Source organism: Schistocerca nitens, chromosome 2 (genome assembly GCF_023898315.1).
Source record: "Schistocerca nitens isolate TAMUIC-IGC-003100 chromosome 2, iqSchNite1.1, whole genome shotgun sequence".
NCBI classification, from domain to species: Eukaryota; Metazoa; Arthropoda; class Insecta; order Orthoptera; family Acrididae; genus Schistocerca; species Schistocerca nitens.
This window is the reverse complement of record NC_064615.1, coordinates 715069721-715091213: the sequence shown is the minus strand read 5'-3', so window position 1 is coordinate 715091213 and position 21493 is coordinate 715069721. Positions and strand designations below refer to the sequence as shown.

The 21493-nt window shown below is 39.3% G+C and overlaps 1 long non-coding RNA gene across 1 annotated transcript in view; it reads left to right on the top strand.

Moving 5' to 3' along the window:
• Window positions 1-19354, top strand: part of LOC126236884 (uncharacterized) — a 33813-nt gene extending 14459 nt beyond the window's left edge. Inside the window, exon 2 of the long non-coding RNA XR_007544999.1 lies at window positions 17340-19354. This is a non-coding gene — a long non-coding RNA (uncharacterized LOC126236884). The remainder of the gene's footprint in view (window positions 1-17339) is intronic.
• Window positions 19355-21493: the final 2139 nt, after the last annotated feature.

The following is a 21493-nucleotide window of genomic DNA, read 5'->3' as shown; positions in this document are numbered from 1 at the left end:
CATCCCAACAGACTGTGAGGGGGCAGTAGCTGAACGTGCATTCTCCTTCATGTACGATCACAAACCACAAAAATTAGAGGCCCTCTTACCTTCTTTCATTCCTCCCCCTCCCTCCTCCCTTCATCTACAGGGGGACACAGTCAACTGCTACTGCGTGCAGTGCATTTATCTGTGGCATGCTGCCCTCTCACAGTGCTTGCTGGCTGCACCCAGTCCAGCATGGGCCCTTCGTAAACACTAAAGGATGTACAGCCAATTAAAAGGGTGACCACACACACACACACACACACACACACACACACACACACACACACACACTGGATCATCTGTCACCACACAGCTCCCGCAAGTGCCCGCCATTTTGAATGTGAAAATAATGCACATTAACAATTTTTTTAACGTCAACACATCTCTTATAATCGAGCTCCTATCAAAAAGGAAAACACAAGCGCGACAATAATAGAAGTCCTCCTTCCGCAAAAATAGATACACTCTACTTTCTTTTAGTTTTACGAGCGAAATGGGTATCGTTTTTACTGGAGGATACAATTCGTATCTCATTATTTTGCGACATCCAATGAAGTGAGAAAACTACAGTACTGCTGCCGATTAGAAATGATCAAACTGCAGAAGCCTATACATGTCCACCACGCATAAAATTGGGAAAAAATCTTCCACTATTTTGCTGGGAAAACTACCGATCACCACAGCATGTCCTCCTTATTTCAAAACTGTCGTTAGAGTAAAGAAAAAGAGAGAATACAAACTTTGACAAAAAATGGCTATGTTAAGCAATTTCTCCCAGTTTGATGGACAAATTACACGACCTGAAAGAGTCTCTTGCGTTCAAATCAGTGTCTGTAAATAAACTTTCATGCATGTGTATATTACAAACATTTCAGACATGTGAAATAACATTGCAGAATGTATCCTTCCACGCCATTTAGTTACATGTCAGAAAAAAACACAATCATTTAACGTTTGACAACAACAAGCTATAACTCAAGAGGATGTTGCTGTTTTGTACACTATGGCAGGTTCCGTTTTACAGATTTGGTACTATATCTCACTGGCGTTTACAAACACAGTAAAATCTGATAGGAGGTTCTATTACAAGACAGGCTCTCACAATGTGTTTTGTAAACGCCAGTGAGATATAGTAATGCACCTGTAAAACGGAACCTGCCATAGTGTACAAAACAGCAACATCCTCTTGAATTATAGCTTGTTGCTCTCAAATGTTAAATGATTGTGTTTTTTTCTGATTTTGTGACCAAATGGCATGAAAGTCTGTGTTCTGTAATGTTATTTCACATGTCTTAAATGTCTCTAATATACACATGTATGAAAGTTTATTTACAGACACTGATTTAGACGCAAGAGACGCTCTCAGGTAGTGTAATTTGTCCATCAACCTGAAAGAAATTGCTTTTTACTCTAATGATTGTTTCGAAATAACGAGGACATTCTGTGGTAATTGGTAGTTTTCGCAGCAAAAGAGTGGAAGTGTTTTTCCCAATTTTACGTGGGGTAGACATGTATAGGCCTCTGCAGTTTGATCATCTCTAATCGGCGGCAGTGCTGTAGTGTTCTCACTTCGTTGGGTGTCGCAAAATAATGAGATACGAATTGTATCCTGCAGTAAAACCTATACCAATTTTGCTTATAAAACTAAAAGAAAATTGTTACGGTGCAGTATTTTCACATTCAGAATGATGGGCACTTGTGGGGGTGGTGTGGTGGCGGTCCTGTGTGTGTGTGTGTGTGTGTGTGTGTGTGTGTGTGTGTGTGTGTGTATGTATGTGCGCTTGCATGTGGGGTCACCCTAGACAGCTGTGCCCTGACCAGGGGGTGGCCTGTGGGATGGGTAGACCCTCATTTATCTCATATTGTTTAGTTGGCTTTGCATCCTATTGTGTTGGCTGAGGGTTGATGCTGGATTGGGTGCAGCCCGTGAGTATGGTGTGATGGTGGTATGCCGCAGATACATGTGCTGCCCATGGTAGCAATTGACTGTTTGAAAAAGCTTGTGGAGGGGGGACGGAGGGGGAAGGGATTAGAGAAGTTAAGAGGGCCTCTAATTTTGGCAGTTTGTACTTTGAGACGAATGCACACTTAACTACCGCCCCCTCTGCAATCTTTTAGGTCAATGATTTTCCCCAGTACATGAGTTGCATTATGACCCATTCATTGCGAGTGTTTTTTTTTTCCACGTCAATTTCGATTTGTAATTAGAGCGGTGAAGCATTTTCCATCAGTTATGATAGTGTTTATTGGCTTCGATTAATTGGGCTGCAAGGTGATTGTCGAGCAGGCATCTGCTAGCAAACTCTGACGTCAAACAGCAATAGATACAGTCCTCAGCTGTAGCTTATAGGCAATACACTTATTAAACAACTCTCTGTCTAACATCAGCATCTCGTCAGTTCAGACAAACAGACCTGATCGTTTTGAGGAAGTTAATCTAGACCATAATGTCGTTGTGGCTTCTATGTCAGTGGAAGTTGCAAAAAAACCAAAGAAACAGCGAAGAGTTTTCTTGTTTGGGAAAGCAAATAAACGTGTCATTAACGAATATCTTCATAATCAGCTCCAAGCATTCACCGCGGGACACAAAGATATTGAGCATCTTTGGTCGGAATTTAAAGGTATTGTCCACCATGTGCTAGAGAAGTATGTGCCTAGCAAAAACATAGGGGAGAGAAAGGATTCACCTTGGTACAACAAACATATTAGGAAGTTGCTGAGAAAGCAGACAATTTTGCACAGTCGTTTTAAACGTAGTCACTGTTCCACTGACAAACAGAAATTATGCGAAATGAAAGCAGCTGTCAGAAGGACAATTAGAGATTCTTTTAACGAATTTGAAAGCAATATTTTGTCTGCAGATTCTAAAAATAACCCCAAAAAGTTTTAGTCGTACGTAAAATCTATGAACGCTACAAATAATTCAGTACCTTCTCTTGCTGACAGTACGGGTAATGTAACTGATGATGATAAACAGAAGGCCGAAATTCTAAACCTAGCTTTCAAAAACTCGTTTACGTAGAGGACTGCAGCACCATTCCCCCTTTCAATCATCGAACAAATGCAAGGATGGCTGATATAGTGTTTATTGTATCTGGGATTGTAAAACAGTTAAGGTCGTTAGGCGCCAGGAAGGCAAATGGCCCAGACGGTATCCCCGTAAGATTATATGTTGACTATGCTACAAACATAGCACCATTCTTATCCATCATCTATCAGAAATCATTGGAACAGCGGAAAGTTTCACGGGACTGGAAGAAAGTCCAGGTCATAGCAATCTATAAAAAGGTTAGAAAATCGGATGCACATAATTACCGGCCAATTTCACTGACATTGATTTCTTGTAGAATCATGGAACATATTTTGTGTTCAGACATAATGACCTTTCCAGACTCCGAGAAGCTCATCTGCAGAAACCAGCACGGTTTTAGGAAACAACGGTCATGCGAGACATAGCTGGCTCTCTTTTGTGCACGATATACAACAGGCTCTAGATACCGGCTCTCGGGTTGATGCCATATTTCTCGACTTTTGAAAGGCGTTCTACTCAGTTCCGCACTGTCGCTTGCTCCAAAAAGTGCGCGCTTACGGTCTATCCGATGACATATGCGGTTGGATAGAAAGTTTTTTAACAGACAGGGAGCAGTATGTCGTCCTTAACGGGGTGACTTCAACAGAAACAAGCGTAACTTAAGGTGTGCCCAGGGCAGCGTAATAGGTCCGCTGCTTTTTACAGTTTACATAAACGATCTGGTTGATGGTACTGACAGCGACATTACACTGTTTGCCGATGATGCTGTAGTCTACAGGAAAGTAGTATCACACGAAAGTTGTGAACAAATCAATGAGGATTTGCAGAAAATAAATGAGTGATGTAATGACTGGCAGTTATCTCTCAATGTTACTAAGTGTAACCTACTGCGTATAACAAGGCGAAAAACCCCATTAATGTACGAGTACAAAATAAATGCCCAGTCTTTGGAAGCGGTAACATCCGTCAAGTATCTGGGTGTGACTATTCGAAATGATTTTAAATGGAATGATCAGATTACGCAAGTAATGGATAAAGCAAACTCTAGATTGCGGTTTATTGGTAGAATCCTGAAGCGATGCAGTCCTTCAACAAAGGAAATAGCTTACAATACGTTAGTTCGTCCAGTCTTAGAGTATTGTTCGTCGGTATCGGACCCTTACCAGTTGGGTCTGATTCAAGAGATTGAGAAAGTCCAAAGAATAGCGGCAAGATTTGTGACTGGTACATGTAGCCATCGCGGGAGCGTTACGAATCTCATAGAAAGTTTGAAGAGGGACACACTTGCAGACAGACGGCTCGCTAAACGGATGGGGCTGCTCACTAAACTCCGAAATCCGGTCTTCACCGACGATGTAGAGCATATATTATTAACACCAACTTTCAAATCGGGCAGTGATCACCATTCAAAGATAAGGGAAATTAGAGTTCGTACTGAGGCGTTCAGACAGTTGTTTTTCCCTCGCGCGATCCACGAGTGGAACAGAGGGGGAGGAAATATGACTTCGGCGCCAACTGTGCCCTCCGCCACACACTGCTTGGTGGCTAACGAAGTATATATATAGATGTAGATGTAAACAATGGTAAGGGAAAACTGATTGTTTTGAAAAATTGCGCATTAAAATTTCCGACGAAATCTCATAGACAAGATATTTCAAGTACATTCAATGTGTCTTTTTACTTAGACAAATCATTGTTTCCAAATATATCTAAATAACGATATATCTTTAAAATGGTAAATTCTATCAAATATTTTATTCTTAATTGTCGTCAACACTGTTCACTTGCAAGCTGAGTGCGCTTAACATGGGTTGACATTAACTTGCTGGGCGAATTAACGAAACATTACTGCAAAACCTCTCAAAAGTACACATTTAGAAGTTCCATATTGTTTCAGTTTTTCATACTAAGTTTATATTAACAGCATTTGTGATAATAAAGTACAACAACCGCAAAATTCAGTTTTAGCAAGCACCTTGTTACAGCACATAAACAATGTTAATGATGGCCTTTAACATTGCTACAGTTTTCTTGTCACTTAGATTCTTGTAAGCTATGCTAAGGGACACAACATTGTTTACTTGCTTAAATAAAAATAAATACCTGATTAGTAAGAAGTTTTCCAGAGCATTTGCGTTCAGAAACATATTCTGGATCTTTACCTGAGTCGTAGTTATCCACATCATCCTCAGATTTATACAAAACGTCCCTGAAATGTATTTTCCTGACGTGAACACCGCACGCATTTTAACTACTGACAGTCATGTTTTTTTGCATTTACCACTGTGTTCATGCACACATGCTGACGAGGTTCCTATTAGCGACAATCTGAAATCAGAGACGGAACCGACATCTCTTAGTTTGTCATGGGACTATCAACTAATATGAATAAAAGCAAATAACATGCCGGTAGCAAGTTTTACATCCAAGAAATCTATTTCTCATCGACTGTCCCCTGTTAACGTTTACAACCGAGGTCTTCAATTCTCCTTTTAATCCAGAATGGTAAGGGTCCCAGACTCATGACCAGCACTCAAGACTCTGTAGACTGAGTGTTTTGCAAGTCACTTCTTTCGTAAATGGATTACATTTACTTGGGATTCTTCCAATTAGTCTCAGCCTGGAGTGTACTTTGCCCACAACTTGTTTCAAGTGATCATTTCACTTTAGGCTGCGTCCAGTTGGTTACTCCTAGGTAATCTACAGATGCTACTGTTTCCATTTATCCATCGCCAGTAGTGTAATCGGATAGTAACAGATCTCTTCGACTACTTACACGCAATAAGTTACAATTATTTGCGTCGAGAGTCAACTGCCAGTGCCTGGACCAGTCGCCGATACGTTGCAGATCTTTCTGTACGTTGCTAGTCGTCTGGCATAACAACCCTCCTGTAGACCACACTATGGTCTGTGATCGGCGTCACGGAGCGTCAGACGTAATCGCCTCTATAACATACCTACTAGGCGACGTTGGAAAAATATTTGGGCAGTAATGCAATTAACAAGGTAGTTTTTCGTCGCGACTTTATTGAATAAATGCTTCACGGAGTGCTTGCCGCGTCAAATTTGTCACTCTCTGGCTTTCGACGATTTTCTCCATTGTCACTGTCGTAGATATCGACGTTATCTCTGCTAATGTAAGGAAGTTCTGTGACTTCGTGACGTCTACTTGACATTATTCGGCCAAGGGGTAACATTCATTTCACAAGACTTTCTGCAAACTAAAGTGCGCGTCATTTATGACGGCGGCCGAGTTTAGGTTCGTTCTACGCATCTGACGTCACAAAACACAGTCAGCCAATGAACAGAGAACGACGTTGCCAGAGCTCGACTGCAGTGCAGAGCACGGACGAGTGTCTTCAGTTTTTAGAAACGTTCAGTCATAAATAAAGTAATTGAACAAAAGCAATGTCTTGATAGCAGACTTTCTTTTATAGAAAGTTTGGAAAAAGCATTCTTTATACCAATTGCTTCATATTCTATTAATGAATTAAACCAAACAAGCAATAAGCCTCCTAATTCAGGCGATAGCAACGAAAGGTGTTTGTATTATTCTCACTAACCGCTTTTACGCAATAAAGAACAGCGATATTTGTTTATTTCCTATTGTACTTCGACGAAACGTGACTAATTCATAGTCATACCAACAGTGTTTGTCGGTATTTTGCGTGATAGGTTAAAGTCCTTCAGGAGGTGTATTGCATTGAGTTAGAACTGACTTAAGACTGTTGAAGAATTTTGAGTTTTTGAATACGGTTATTTCATTAACAATGTTATCTCCATGCTTTGTGTTATGTATGAAAATTTCCATTTCTTCCATGATATCCATTCTTTTACTTTTTCCTATTTTGCGTAAAATTTCGAGGTTGTCTTCGATTTTCAAAGGGTGGCCTGTGTTTTTAATGTGAGTTGCTACTGCTGATTTGTTACATTTATCAAGCCTGTATCAGTCTAAATGTTCTTTGAATCGGGTTTTGAAATTTCTACCTGTTTGGCCGATATAATATTTATTACATTGGCTGCAGGTAATTTTGTAAATGCCAGATGCATCAAGACCTGTATCTGGTGGTTTCATATTGTGAATAAGCTTCCTACTTAGGTTGTTGTTGGTGCTGAAACTAATTTTTACTTCTGTGTTTTTGAATAGTTTGCTAATTTGTCAGATACTATTCCATGATATGGCATTTTTACATATTTGACCGCTGGGGCACTGTCAGTTGTGAGTGTAGTTTGATGTTGTTTGTTCAGTTTATTTTTTATCTGCTCTGAGAAGCATTTATTCAAGTAATGCAACTGTAGCAGCCTAAAACTGTTAATCGCATCACCAGCAGTCATGTTTGGCATAAATGACCAGTCTTTCATCGTGGTGCACTGTATTGTTGAATCATATTGAAAGTTGATCCGAGCTCCTGCAATGCGAACGTCTATTTCTTTTGCGTCCTTCGCGATGGCTGAGCTGTTTGGCCAGCTGTTAAAGGTGGTTAACCGAGACAAGACGGGACGAGGCGAAATGGCATAATAGCTGTACCGGAGATAGGCGCAGTAGATTACAAGCAACATCTCTGGCAAGTAGCTAGCGACTGTTGTTTACCACTACACAGCTGAAGACGATTCACATTGGATTGATTTCTAATTTTCCAGATATCCAGAAATGATGTTAACATTGGCATCAGTTTCTAATAAATTTTAACTTACACTGTTATTTATTACTATGCAAAATAAATCGATTATATTGCTTACATTACGCCAGTTCATCATTTATATGCTGATGTATCACAAGAATTCAAAGCCGACAGCTTACAGGGTACATTCGGCACATAATTATTTTGTTCTATTTACATATGCTTAGCACACCTAACCGACATCATTGTATCCTATTTATTGTGAGCACTTCGCATTTTGTGATTCACTGAAATAATGTGCAGCCTACGGATATTTTCTCTTCTTACGAAGAATAGGTTTGTAGCATGTGCAAAGAATTGTAATTCTCATATTTTCACTTTTTGTGCTATGGCAGTTCCGATGATGGCGGCTAGCCGAAATGTTTAATCAAAATAAGTGTGGCCGACAGAAGAATAACAGTCAACGGCAATTCATCCAAGGCCGGAGAGGGTTTAAAAGGAAAACGTCTGCCGTATCATTTTCAACAGCTATGAGATTGGCGGAAAAATTCGAGATCATTAAGTCGTAATAGTTCAGTGGTGCTCAGCGCATCTAGTTATAGAGCTGGTGATGATGGAACTTCTCGCGGCTGTAATTTGTTCAGAAAGTGGAGGAGATGATGCAGTGAACGGTTCCTGATTGTCAGACTGTGCGCCATTATCTTTAGTTAAATCCCATACCTCTCCGCAGTGTCTCGTGCAATCAGAGCTTGTAGCACTGCTGATGGTGATCCATATGTCAGGGGGGAATATCAAGTACTACTGGGTGAGAATGGGTAATTTTACCCTGCCCCTTTCTATCGTTTCCATCTTACAGTTTGAAATAAACTGCTGGTCTTTCAGACTGAAACACCATGAAAAACGACGCGTGAGGAATATCAAATTGGCATGAAGTAGTTAGCATTTCTGTGCAGCCTCACAAACTAGGTATATACACGCCAATGCAAAAAAGGAAACGACGCACCACAAAAGAATTATCCAAATGGGACGGAAATAGTTAGGTGTGATGTACATATACAGATAAAGAAATGGTTACAGTTTCAGAAAAATTCGACAGTTTATTAAAGAGAATGAGCTTCAAAAACTGAGCAAGTCAGTAACACGTTGGTCCGCCTCTGGCTCTTATGCAATCAGTTATTCGGCTTGGCATTGGTTGAAAGAGTTGTTGCATATCCTTCTGAGGGATATCGTGCCAAATTACGTCCAGCTGGTGCGTTAGATCGTCAAAATCAAGAGGTGGTTGGAGGACCCTGCTCATAATCTCCAAACGTTCTCAGTTGGGGAGAGATCCGGTGACATACCTGGTCAAGGCATGACTTAGCCAGCAGGAAAACAAGCAGTAGAATTTCTTGCTGTGAGCGGTCAGTAGTATTAAGTCCAGGATGCCATGCCACGGAGGGCAACAAAACGGGACGTAGAATGTCGTCGACGTACCGCTGTGCTGTAAGAGCACCGCAGATGACAACAAAACGAGTCATACTATGTCGAGACTGTCGGGCCGTGTGGCGGGTGACAGTCAGATTCGTATCCTACCGCTGTCTTTCGCATCTCCAGACATGTCTTCGCTGCTCATCTGCACTCAGTTCGAAGCAGTACTCACCACTGAACACAATTCTGCTCCAGTGAGACGCCCTAGACAGTGGCGAGATACAGACATGACCGTCGCTCGCCATACGGCCCGACTACCAGGAATGATGATCTGGGGCACCATTTCATTTCATAGCAGGTCGCCTTTGGTTGTCATCCGCTGCACCCTTGTAAGGGTCGACGACATTCCCCACAGCCGTTTTGTTTCCCTTCATAGCATGCCATCCTGGGCTAATATTTCAGTAAGTTAATGCCCGTCCGCCACGGCCAGAGTTTCTACTGCTTGTCTTCGTGTTTGCCATACCCTGCTTTGACCAACTAGGTCGCCGGACCACTCCCCAGGTGAGGAAGCTTGCAGCATTAGCGGCAGGACCCTATAACCATCTCGGGAGTTTGACGATCTAACGCGCCAATTGGATAGTATTTGGCACGATAACTCTCAGGAGCATCCAACAATTCTATCAATCAATGCCAATCCGAATAACTGCCCGCATAAGGGCCAGAGGTGCGTTACTGACTTGCTCAATTTGTGAAGCTCTTTGTTTGAATAAGTCACCTAATTTTTCTGAAATTGTAATTGTGGTGTCACCGCCAGACACCACACTTGCTAGGTGGTAGCCTTTAAATCGGCCGCGGTCCGTTAGTATAAGTCGGACGCGCGTGTCGCCACTATCCGTTATTGCAGACCGAGCGCCGCCACACGGCAGGTCTAGTCTAGAGAGACTCCCTAGCACTCGCCCCAGTTGTACAGCCGACTTTGCTAGCGATGGTTCACTGTCTACATACGCTCTCATTTGCAGAGACGACAGTTTAGCATAGCCTTCAGCTACGTCATTTGCTACGACCTAGCAAGGCGCCATATTCAGTTACTATAATTACTTCAAGAATGTATACTGAACAGATAATATTGTGAATCATGTACCGTCAAGAGCGACGTTCATCATTAATGGATTAAAGTTAAGTATCAAACTAATTACGTCCGCTTTGTGAATTCTCATTCCTTATCATGTTCCAGACCTCACGTCAGTATAGTTCTTCCCTCCTCACGCCAGCCTGCGTGAGCTAAAACGCGTGCATTTCGGCCTCCACTCGTAACAAGGTGTTGGCTCTTCTGCTAACACAAAAGTAATCATTTATTTCTCTGTACATATATATGACATCTGCCGATTTCCGTCCCATTTGTATAGTTACTTCGTGGTACGGCGCTTTTTTGTCGTAGAGTGTGTGTTCTTTATGTAAGGAAACGTTACACTGCGGGTTTCTATTTAAAAAAAAAACACATTTGAATGTAGATTGGTTGTGAGAAGATCATGTTATACTTCCTTTAAGAAGGAAGAAAGTCTTATCGGCACTTGTTGGAATCTTAACAGCGGCAGGGTGGTGGCCAACAAGACTGAGTTTCTTTTTTTTTTTTTGCGATGTTTCGTGTTGGGCCGGATCCCACGACTGTCATGTGAATAGGGAATGGATGGGTTCAAGAGTGCCATAATGCCACGCAGAATACCAAAAGCCCCATGTCACTAGTGCCTAACAGGACAGATATACCATACTGGACTATATAGCCGCGTCATGTGCCTTGTGTCAGGAAATGAACTTGTCTCCAGCAAAACGAGTATGCCCACAGTCAGTGTGACAATGACTCATTTTCAAGGGTGGGCATAAAATGATAACTGGATCTTTCTGTCGCTCACGAGACTCATCTCTTGATGTAACCGGAAACTTTAGAGAAAACCTCAGTTCGCTTCTACATAAGTTCCCTAACCATACTGTAATCATAGGTGGAGAATTTAATTATCCAATAATCAATTGAGAAGGTTACAGTATTGTTAATGGTGGGCGTGACAAGACATCCTATGAAGCAATACTAAATGCCTTCTCTGAAAACTACCCGGAACCGATACTGGATTAAATGGCAACAACTAGACCTGACCTGTTTGAGGATATCCACATTGAAACTGGTATTAATGGTTATGAAGTTATTGTGGGAACAATGATTACCAAAGGACAACTAAAACACGAAAAAAGATATATATGCTCAGCAAACTAGATAAAAAAATAATCAGTAGTGTCATATGTCATTGAGAAACATGAAGCTTTCAACGCAGGATAGGAGCATGTAGAGAAACTAAGGCTTACATTTAAAAGAATAATTAACCATGCACTGAACAGATATGTACCCAGTAGAACAGTTCGTAATGGGAGGAACACTCTATGGTATACAGTCACTGAAAAGAAACTTCTACAGAAACTGATATTACTATATATTTGATGTAGGACAAAGCATAGTACTACAGATAGATAGTTTCTGAATGAAGGGCGTTTGGCTGTCAGGAGAGTAGTGCATGAAGCCTTCAGTGACTACCGCAGCAGAATATTGCCAAATCATCTTTCACAAAACGCAAAGAAATTCTGGTCGTTTTTAAAGACAGTGCCCAGTTCCTAGCGAATGAGACAGGAAGTGAAACTGAGGGTAGCAAAGCAAAGGCTGAAATGTTTAATTCCGTTTTCAAATGTTCCTTTGAAAAGAAAAACTCAGGCGAGCTGCTCCAGTTTAATTCTCCTACCACTGAAAAGATGAATTAAATAAGTATTAGTGACAGTGACGTTGTGAAGCAGATGAAATCTTTAAAATTGATCATATAACATACTGAAAGCTTCAGATCAAGGCAGCCAGGTAGATGCAATATTTCTTGATTTCCGAAAAGCATTTGACTCAGTATCACACCTACGTTTATTGTCAAAAGTACCATGATACGGGGTATCAAGTGAAATTTGTGGCTGAACTGATGAATTTTTGATAGGGAGAACGAAGCATGTTATCTCGGATGGAGAATCATCATTAAATCTAGGAGTAACTTCGGGTGTGCTCCAGACGGAAGTGTGTTGGCATCCTTGCTGTTCGTGTTGTACATTAAAGAACTTGCAAACAATATTAATACTCGCAGTAAGCACAGGATTTTTGCAGATGATGCAGTCATCTGTAATGAAAAACTATCTAAAATAAGCTTGCATAAATATTCAGTAGATATAGGTAAGATTTGAAAGTGGTGCAAAGAATGGCAACTCGCTTTAAATGTTCAAAAATGTAAATTTGTGCACTTCAGAAAACGAAGAAACATAGTATCCTATGACTCTAATATCAGTGAGTCCCTGTTGGAATTGGCCAACTCATACAAATACCTGGGTGCAACAGTTTGTAAGGGTATGAAATGGAATGATCACATAGGCTCAGTCATGGGTAAAGCAGGTGGTAGACTTCATTTTATTAGTAGAATTCTGGGGAAGATCAATCAGTCTACAAAGTGGACTGCTTACAAATCACTCGCGCGACTAATTGCTCAAGTGTTTGGGACCCATACCAGATAAGACTAACAGGGGTTACTGAACGTACACAGAGAAGGGCAGTATGAATGGTCACAGGCTTTTTCGGCCCTTGGCAAAGTGTCACAGACGTACTGAAGAAACTGAACTGACAGACTCGTGAAGGCAGATATAAACTGTCTCGAGAAAGTCTGCTAATAAAGCTTCAAAAACCAGCTTTAAATGATTGTGCTAGGAATACTTTAGTACCTACAACATATAACTGACATTGGGATTGTGAGGATAAGATTAAAATAATTACAGGTCGCACAGAGGCATTCAAACAATCATTTTTCCTGCGCTCCATACGTGAATGTAACGGAAAGAAACCGTAACAACTGTACAATGGGACGTACCCTCCGCCATGCACTTCACGGTGGTTTGCACAGTATAGATGCAGATGTAGGATGTAGATGTCTTGAGCACCACTGACTGACAGCATAGCAACGATTATTGTGACTCACCTTGACGTGGCAGCTCAAGAACGACGCTGGACACACGAGTGACATCACTTTCTCTTTTCTGTATGCAGTATCATAATGGATGAATCCCTGTGTGGAACCTCTGAGGAGAATTAACATTGCCAGATTGCATTCATCATCGTCATTTGGACCCATCACCTGGCGCAAATTACAGAGTGCCATTGGTTGCACAACACATTTACCTCTGGCTCATATAACCATTCGTTTAGGCAGAAGGCATTACAGTTCTGATGTATTAAGTCCAGCTGCCATGTTCTGTCCTGGAGGCTCCCTTGTGTTATCTTCTGACTACGTAATGGAAGAATGCAGTCCAGATGTACTTCAGTACAGAGCTTGTGTGACTGTTATTGCCCTGCCCAGCACATTCTCCAGATCTCTGACCCACTGAAAGCTTAAGGTCAAGGACTGCCGAGATACTGGAACATCACTACTTCCCAGCTGCTGCGACTGATAAACTCAGATATAGAGTTGAACCAGCATGAAATGACATACCCATAATTTTTTCTCCCAAGCTCAGTTCGAGTCAATGCCCTGAACTGTTTTACTGTCAGAGGTGGCACCTCTGTGTACTATACTGTACATGTAGAATTAATAACTTTGGTCATTTACTAACCCACCTGGTGTTGCAATTGTAATGAGCAGCAGTGAGTAGGGCAGTACAAATTTGGCAAATCAATAACTTTGGAATAAATTTCAAAGTAACAGTATCGACAGCAGTTAAAAGATTTATATCAAATAAGCAAACGACGGAGCTGATCCCCTGGTACATAAAACGGATCAGAACACTGTTGCAGAAACAACGAAACAGCATACCAAATTTAAACGAACGAAAATCTCCAAGTCCGGTGATCTTTTACGAAAGCTCGAAATTTAGCGTCGAAGTGAATGCGAGATGCTTATAATAGTTTCCACAACGAAACTTTCTCTGGAAACCTGACAGAAAAGCCAAAGAGATACTGGTCGTATATAAAGTATGCTAGGGGCAAGACACAACTAATGCCTTCTGTGCGCGATAGCAATAGAAACACAATCGATGACAATGTTGCTAAAGCAGAGTTACTAAACACGGCCTTCCGAAATTCCTTTACCAAAGAAGACGAACTAAATATTCCAGAATTCTAATCATGAAACAGTTGCCAACATGAGTAACTTAGAAGTAGATATCCTCGTAGTAGTGAAGCAACTAAAGTCACTTAATAAAATTAAGTCTTTCGGTCCAGACTGTATACCAGTTAGGTTTCATTCAAAGTATGCTCATGCAATAGCTCCATACTTAACAATAATATACAACCACTTGCTCGACGAAAAATCCGCACCCAAAGACTGGAAAATTACACAGGTCACACCAATATTTAAGAATGGCAGTAGGCGTAATAAAGTAAATTACAGGCCCTTATCATTAACGTCGATATGCAGCAGGACTTTGTAACTTATATTGTGTTTGAACACTATGAATTACCTCGAAGAGAACGGTCTCCTGACACAGAATCAACACGGATTTAGAAAACATCGTTCTTGTGAAAAACAACGAGCTCTTTATGATTGCTATTGACAAGGACTTTCAAATTAATTCCGTATCTACATTTCCAGAACGCTTTTGACACTGTACCTCTCAAGCGGCTTATAGTCAAATTGCATGATTACGGAATATCGTCTTACTTATGTGACTGGATTCGTGATTTCATATAGAGAGGTCACAATTCGTAGTAACTGACGGAAAATCATCGAGTAAAGAGGAAGTGATTTCTGGCGTTCCCCAATGTAATATTATAGGGCCTCTGCTGTTCCTTATCTATATAAACGATTTAGGAGACAATCTGAGCCGCCATCTTAGGTTGTTTGCAGACGATGCTGTCGTTTATCGTCTAGTAAAGTAATCGGAAGATCAAATCAAACTGCAAAACGATTCAGAAAACATAATGTGTGGTGCGAAAATTGGCAAGTGACCCTAAATGTTGAAAAGTGTCAAGTCTTTCACATGAGTGATAAAAGGAATCAGTTAAACTTCGGTTACACGATAAATCAGTCACATCTAAAGGTCATAAATTCAACTAAACACCTAGGAACTACAACTACGAACAACTTAAATTGTAAAGAACACAAAGAAAATGTTGTGAGGAAGGTGAACTAAAAACTGCGTTTTATTGGCAGAACACTTAGAAGATGCAACAGACCCAGTAAAGAGACTGCCTACACTTCGCTATTTCGCTTGTCCGTTCTCTTTTGGAGTGCTGCTGCACAGTGCGTGTGACATTTACCAGATATGATTAACAGAGTGCATCGAGAAAGATCAAAGAAGAGCAACACGTTTTGTATCTTGTGGAGTAATAGGCGTGAGAATTTCACTCATATGCTGCAGGGTTTGGGATGGACATCATTAAAACAAAAGCGTCTTTCGCTTCGGCGGAACCTTCTCACGAAATTTCAATCACCAACTTTGTCCTCCGAAGAAGGAAATATTTTGTTGACGCCTACCAACATAGGGAGAAACGGTTATCATAATGAAATAAGGGAAATCAGAGCTCACACAGAAAGATAGAGAAGTTCGTTTTTTTCCGCGCGCAGTTCAAGACTGGAATAATAGAGAATTGTTGTGAAGGTGGTCGATGAACCCTCTGCCAGGCACATAAATCTGATTTGCAGAGTATCCACGTAGATATAGATGTGGATGTAATCTGGTATGGATCTATACTACTTACCATTATCATCACTGAAGAAATGGACTTGTTCCAAGGTTTCTGAGAGGGGTCTGTTTCCCTCCTTGCGTAGCCATTCTATTGCAGCTGCTGCCATAGCTAATTCTCAAGTCTAATTGTTAAAAAGAAAAAGGAAAATGACATGTTTCTTCCTTTTTTCTTCGACATATGTTTCATATCCTGTAAGTTACTTTTGCACTTGTACTTCAGTCTCTACGAACATGAATGTGTTTACTTTTATCTCATTTGGGGAAAAGGTGAAAATGTCTTAATCTAACAGTGATGGCGCTAACATAAATGCAGCTTTTTTTGGTTGGTATGTGTTGTCCAATTGATTGTCAGCTAGATTTGCAGAGCGGTATTGTTTGTCTTTATTAAAGTTGTCCATTGGCTGTTTTCCATCTATAAGTATAAACTGAAATACATTCCTTGTTGTACCTTCTCTTTGTTTCAGGAGTGGAAGTTTTATTTCAAAGTAACAGCTATATTTCTATTTTAAAAGTAGGTGGCATAAACATGAATACCATTAATCAGTGTAGTGATAATTTATTATTAATACAGTGCACAGATTAAATTTCCATGATTTTACTTAGTACTTACCTTTTGTCGACATATACCTTAAGTTGTTTTACAATCCTGAAGGTTCTTGTTATTGGTGGTGTCTGTGAACCACAATTACTGAATTTAATAACTGAATATCACCAATAGAAATGCACCAAAAGCTGGAGAAGATAACAATTCCGCTTCTTTATTTTCATCAGTTAAGAAATGGGCAAATGGATTTAAACATAGCTGTACTTCATTTGAAGATGGTTCATTTGAAGGACATGTCAAAACTGTCTGTAGTAACAAAATACTGAGATGTTAACAATTTTAGGCTGTCACAACAAAAGAGCTGTTTGGCAGCAGCAGATGTGACAAAGATGCTCACACATATAGTGAGATACCAAAGTTCTGAGACTGAGAATCATATCAGTTTTTATCTGCTACATAATTATTAATTTCTAAAGTTTTCATTACTTTTGCTGAACTTTTCAAACAAATTACAGCAACCAACATTTTCTTACAATGACAACATCCACAGGAAAACAAAAATCATTATTTGCAGGCTGACTTTATTGTAAAAGAAAGACATATTATTGTCTTTTAGGAGGTTCAGACAGATTTTGTTATCCGTTAAGTACTGCAACTCATATTGGTGTGTGCGTTAATTATTCAGTTCTTCAGTTTGCTAGCAGTTAACATTATTTTTAACACAAAAGACTCTCTTACACACAGTTTAATTTATATTATGTTTCACATATGAAATGATACCACAAAGTGAAAGAATAGTGTTGTACTATTTATATAGCTTTATTATTTTATAAGATAACACAATATCCTTAGAGCACACAAATAAATCTTACTAAACTTCACCAGTCTTGGTCTGTTTTAATACTTTCACCTTTAAGTACTATCTGAGTTCAGTAATGTTGCTCAGTGGTTTATTTTCCAGGGTGAATATGAATGAAGAAGAAGACAACACTTAGCATTTATAGCCTTGGGCCATGTATGCTGTCAAAAGGAAATTGGGAATGTATGCTATCAAAAGGAAATGTCTCTAGAGAAAGAAATTTATCTTTAAACCAGCCATTAGATAAGATGATCCATATAAAAGAAGTTGGCCAGTTAAGAACGTTTAACAAATAAACAGTAATTGGGTCTAGAGTGTTTTTCACTTATGCACCAGTTAGGTTTCTTTTCTAATCACTTCATATTCAGCTTCTTGAGAACAGGGAACCATTCCCAAAGTAACTATGAAAACTTTTTTCAGTATAGTGGCTGTAGCATAACTATAGTAATTTTACATTCACAGGAGTACACATACTTTGAACGAGATATTAATATCTGAAGAGCTCCAAGTTTTTTATTCATTTGGTTGTCGTTTTTTGTTTAATTTTGATTATATCAAAGTTTTTTATATTCAAGTAGAACCACCATATCAGTTTCCATAAGGTTTTTCTGTAGATGCACTTACTATAAGCAACATAAAAGTATAAACGTTCTCAGTGAACTGTATAGGAAAGACTAAAGTTGAAAATGGTTGTATAAATAGTGCAAGAAAAGTGATGTAGTCCAATATCATAAGTTCAATAGTAAACTTTATGAACAAAGACATTTACTTCCAATGGAGTGCTCTTAAATTGTTAAACTTACATTATAATACTCCCCTGTTAGTGAGTTTTTTGTTATTAAAACATATGGATATCTGTCTAAAGCTGTTTAACTCAAGGTGAGATGTCTATTTTAATAATTTTATTTCTGAGGTTAATACATATTATGCATTACTTTTTTCATGTCTTTTGTGTTTTACATGCATTATAACAATAGTTCAAATTTTTTGTATATAGAGTTTCCTCCAGTTACCTTCTGAATAAATCCTTCACAACATTACTCTAAAACAGCAGGAGACTGTTTTAACTGCCCTTGTATTGGTTTTATGAAGTTCCTATACATGAAATGTAATAGTGTTATCTGAAAGTATTTATAAAATTTCTGTTAGGAATCTTTAAACCTAGTAAATTAAATTATTTCAGAACATATGTCATATATTATTTTGTTGTTTTTGTAGTTAATGGTTGTAATGGTTGGTTAAATATTTTTTCTGTTTGATGTCGAGAAATTTAGAATACTCTTGTAGCATTTGTATACAGTTCTTTTCTTTTCTATACAAGGTAGATATTAGTGCACTGAGAATGAAGACTGTTGTTCCACTATGTCAGGACACAATATTCTGCAAATGAATTTGATTGACCATAACTTGAAGAAATAAAAATTTACAGTACTTGCCACACCAATGATGTTATGTCAGCATGCTAAGTGCACAATTATGTGTCAACTGTTATTATCTGGAGTTCATGGAGAAGGTGTAAAATCAAGAAATTATGTGCAATAGTTCAAAGAAAAATAGAATGTCAATGGTCATTACTACTATTATGGAGACCTAATTAACTAACTAACTCCTTCCTAAGATATTTATCATATCTGATACAGTTCCTTTTAGTAACTACGTTATCTTTTCGTATTAAATGAACTTTGATAAGCTATCCTCTACCATCCAACCACACAATGTTTATAAAATTGTACAACACTCTATTTCTGCCTTAATGTTTATTTTTGAGGGTAATAATTTCCTTTGCTTTGTATGTGTCAATGTAAAAGCTCTTTATTGTTTGTATCTATCAAATATTTTTCAATATAACTTTTTAATTTATTAGATCACTTAGACATGTAACATCAAAAACACTTATTCAGCAACCTTCCCATTTGTATGCTTTGTGCTGACTTATGTCTCAAAAGAGTTAGCTCCTAAGTACAATAAATTAAAGAAAGAATGGAAAGTAGATTTTCTGTTTCAAGTAGTGGCCAGTGAATAATACCGTGTTCTTATTTACAGATGCTTTTGTGCTATTTGTTAATTTTTATGGAAATTCGAACTAATAAAAGAAAGTAGAAAGTGGTACACCCCAACTGTAGCTAATTCGTGCTAAATACATTGTGACAATTATTGAACTATATGAAAAAAGCATAAATTAGTTACAAACTATGGCTTGCACACACTTTGCTCAACATCTAAATGTCACTGCAGATATTTGGATTTAGGTTATGACGTATTCGATATTCCTATCATCATTGGCGCAGACGAATAGCGAAATTCTGCATGACCCGCTGGAGTGTCGGAACATCGATGCTGTCTATGACCTCCTGAATGGCGCTTTTCAGCTCAGCAATGGTTTTGGGGTTATTGGTGTACGCCTTGTCTTTGGTATAGTCCCACGAAAATGAATCGAATGTGTTCATATATGGAGAATGTGGCGGCCAATCGAGGCCCATGTTGGTGGGCTCTGGGCACAACTGAGCCAGAACATGGTCCCCAAATTGCTCCTCCAGGACATCAGACACTGTCCTGCTTCGATGGGGTCGAGATCCATCTTGTATGAAATACATCTTGCCGAAATCAGGGTCACTTTGGAGCATGAGGATGAAATCATCTTCCAAAACCTTTATGTACTGTTCGGTAGTCACTATACCATCAAGGAATATCGCATAGATTGTTCCGTAACTGGACAGTGCACACGCTATACACTCATCTGTTGAGGGTGAAGAGACTTCTCGACCGCGAAATGCGGATTCTCAGTCCCCCAGATGCTGTAGTTTTGCTTACTGACTAACCTATCCAAATGAAAGTGGGCTTCGTCGCTAAACCAAACGACAATGCGAGTACTAATTCCCATCACGCCCCGCGGGCAACCATACAGTTTTAACGTCATAACACAAACCATTCAGAAATTATGATGGTTTTATTTCATATGGTCCAGTAATTGTCACCCTGTACATAAACACATGTACCAGAGCAACAGTGCCTCTAGATTTCAAGCCAGCATTTCTCTACAGCGACTTGACGATGTCGGGCAACATCACTCAGTTGTGAGTTTGCAAATAATAGCCCTAGTTTACTGGGAAAGCTAGAAACAGTGAAAGATGAAATATGAGATTGGAAGACAGAGAGAATGACCTAGTGATCTTACTGTCAGATTGACACAAACTCATTCACAGAAATGGAGTCAGTTGTTATATAAAGATGATAGACATGAGAAAGGTATACATTTGTGTGGTTGAGAGCGAAGATAGCCACTCTACTGTGTGGCTAACACAGATGACTACAATTTTCTTTCAAAAGGTTCTCAGGGTGTTCTGTGATGAATCTCACACTCTGAAATGGCGGCAGAGACGGCTCTTGCAGAGATGGCTCCAACTTTCCTGTATGGTAATTTTCTCCTCTTTCCATATTTTACTTCTTCTTTCATTCATTATGTTGTTCCCTTAGTACCTTCTGTGTTTTACAAAAAACCAAAACCTCTCTACAGATGATACTGTCTATATCATTTATTCTTGTGTTGTGTGTTTGATTCTGCTTCTCAGGGCATCAGAAAGGAAACTTCCAAATAATCTTAATCCTTTCACATAGTTGTTGAATAGTCTCCATTCCTGAACATAATTGGATAAATGCAACATTCCTATAAATTTGTCTTTATCATGAATTTATTCCATCAGAGACACAATAACATAGAACGTGGGTTCTCAAAGCCTTACGCCACTCACACGATGTGACATTAATATCTAAATGTCCTGCACATAATCGGAAGTCTGAATGGACAAGTTTTCTTTTCTCTTTTCTTTTCTTTTCTAGAAAAACCTTACTCCTGAAGCTATACAATGTATGATGTTAATACCATATTATTTTTCTTAGCTCAAAGTCTCACTAATTATAGAGGGATGCTGACTCAGTTCAGAAGTTGTGATATACAAAATGGAAATTAGTCGTCATTATTATTATGATCCTGATGTCAGTTTTTTTGTGTGTAATGTTACATTATGCGATAATGCGTGTCTAATGTGTGCGACGACTGGTAGTGAGAAAGGATGAACCGCACCAGCCTGTCATATTATTAAATAACTTTTTTGCAAAACAGTATTATATGCTAGTAATGTAAGAGAAGACAAGAGGAAAAGTAATGATAGGTTCATTGGAGAACCCTGGGACTAGATCATTGATCATAGGAAGACACCTAGCTCTTTATAAGTTTCCGTAGTCCAGATCAATTTAAC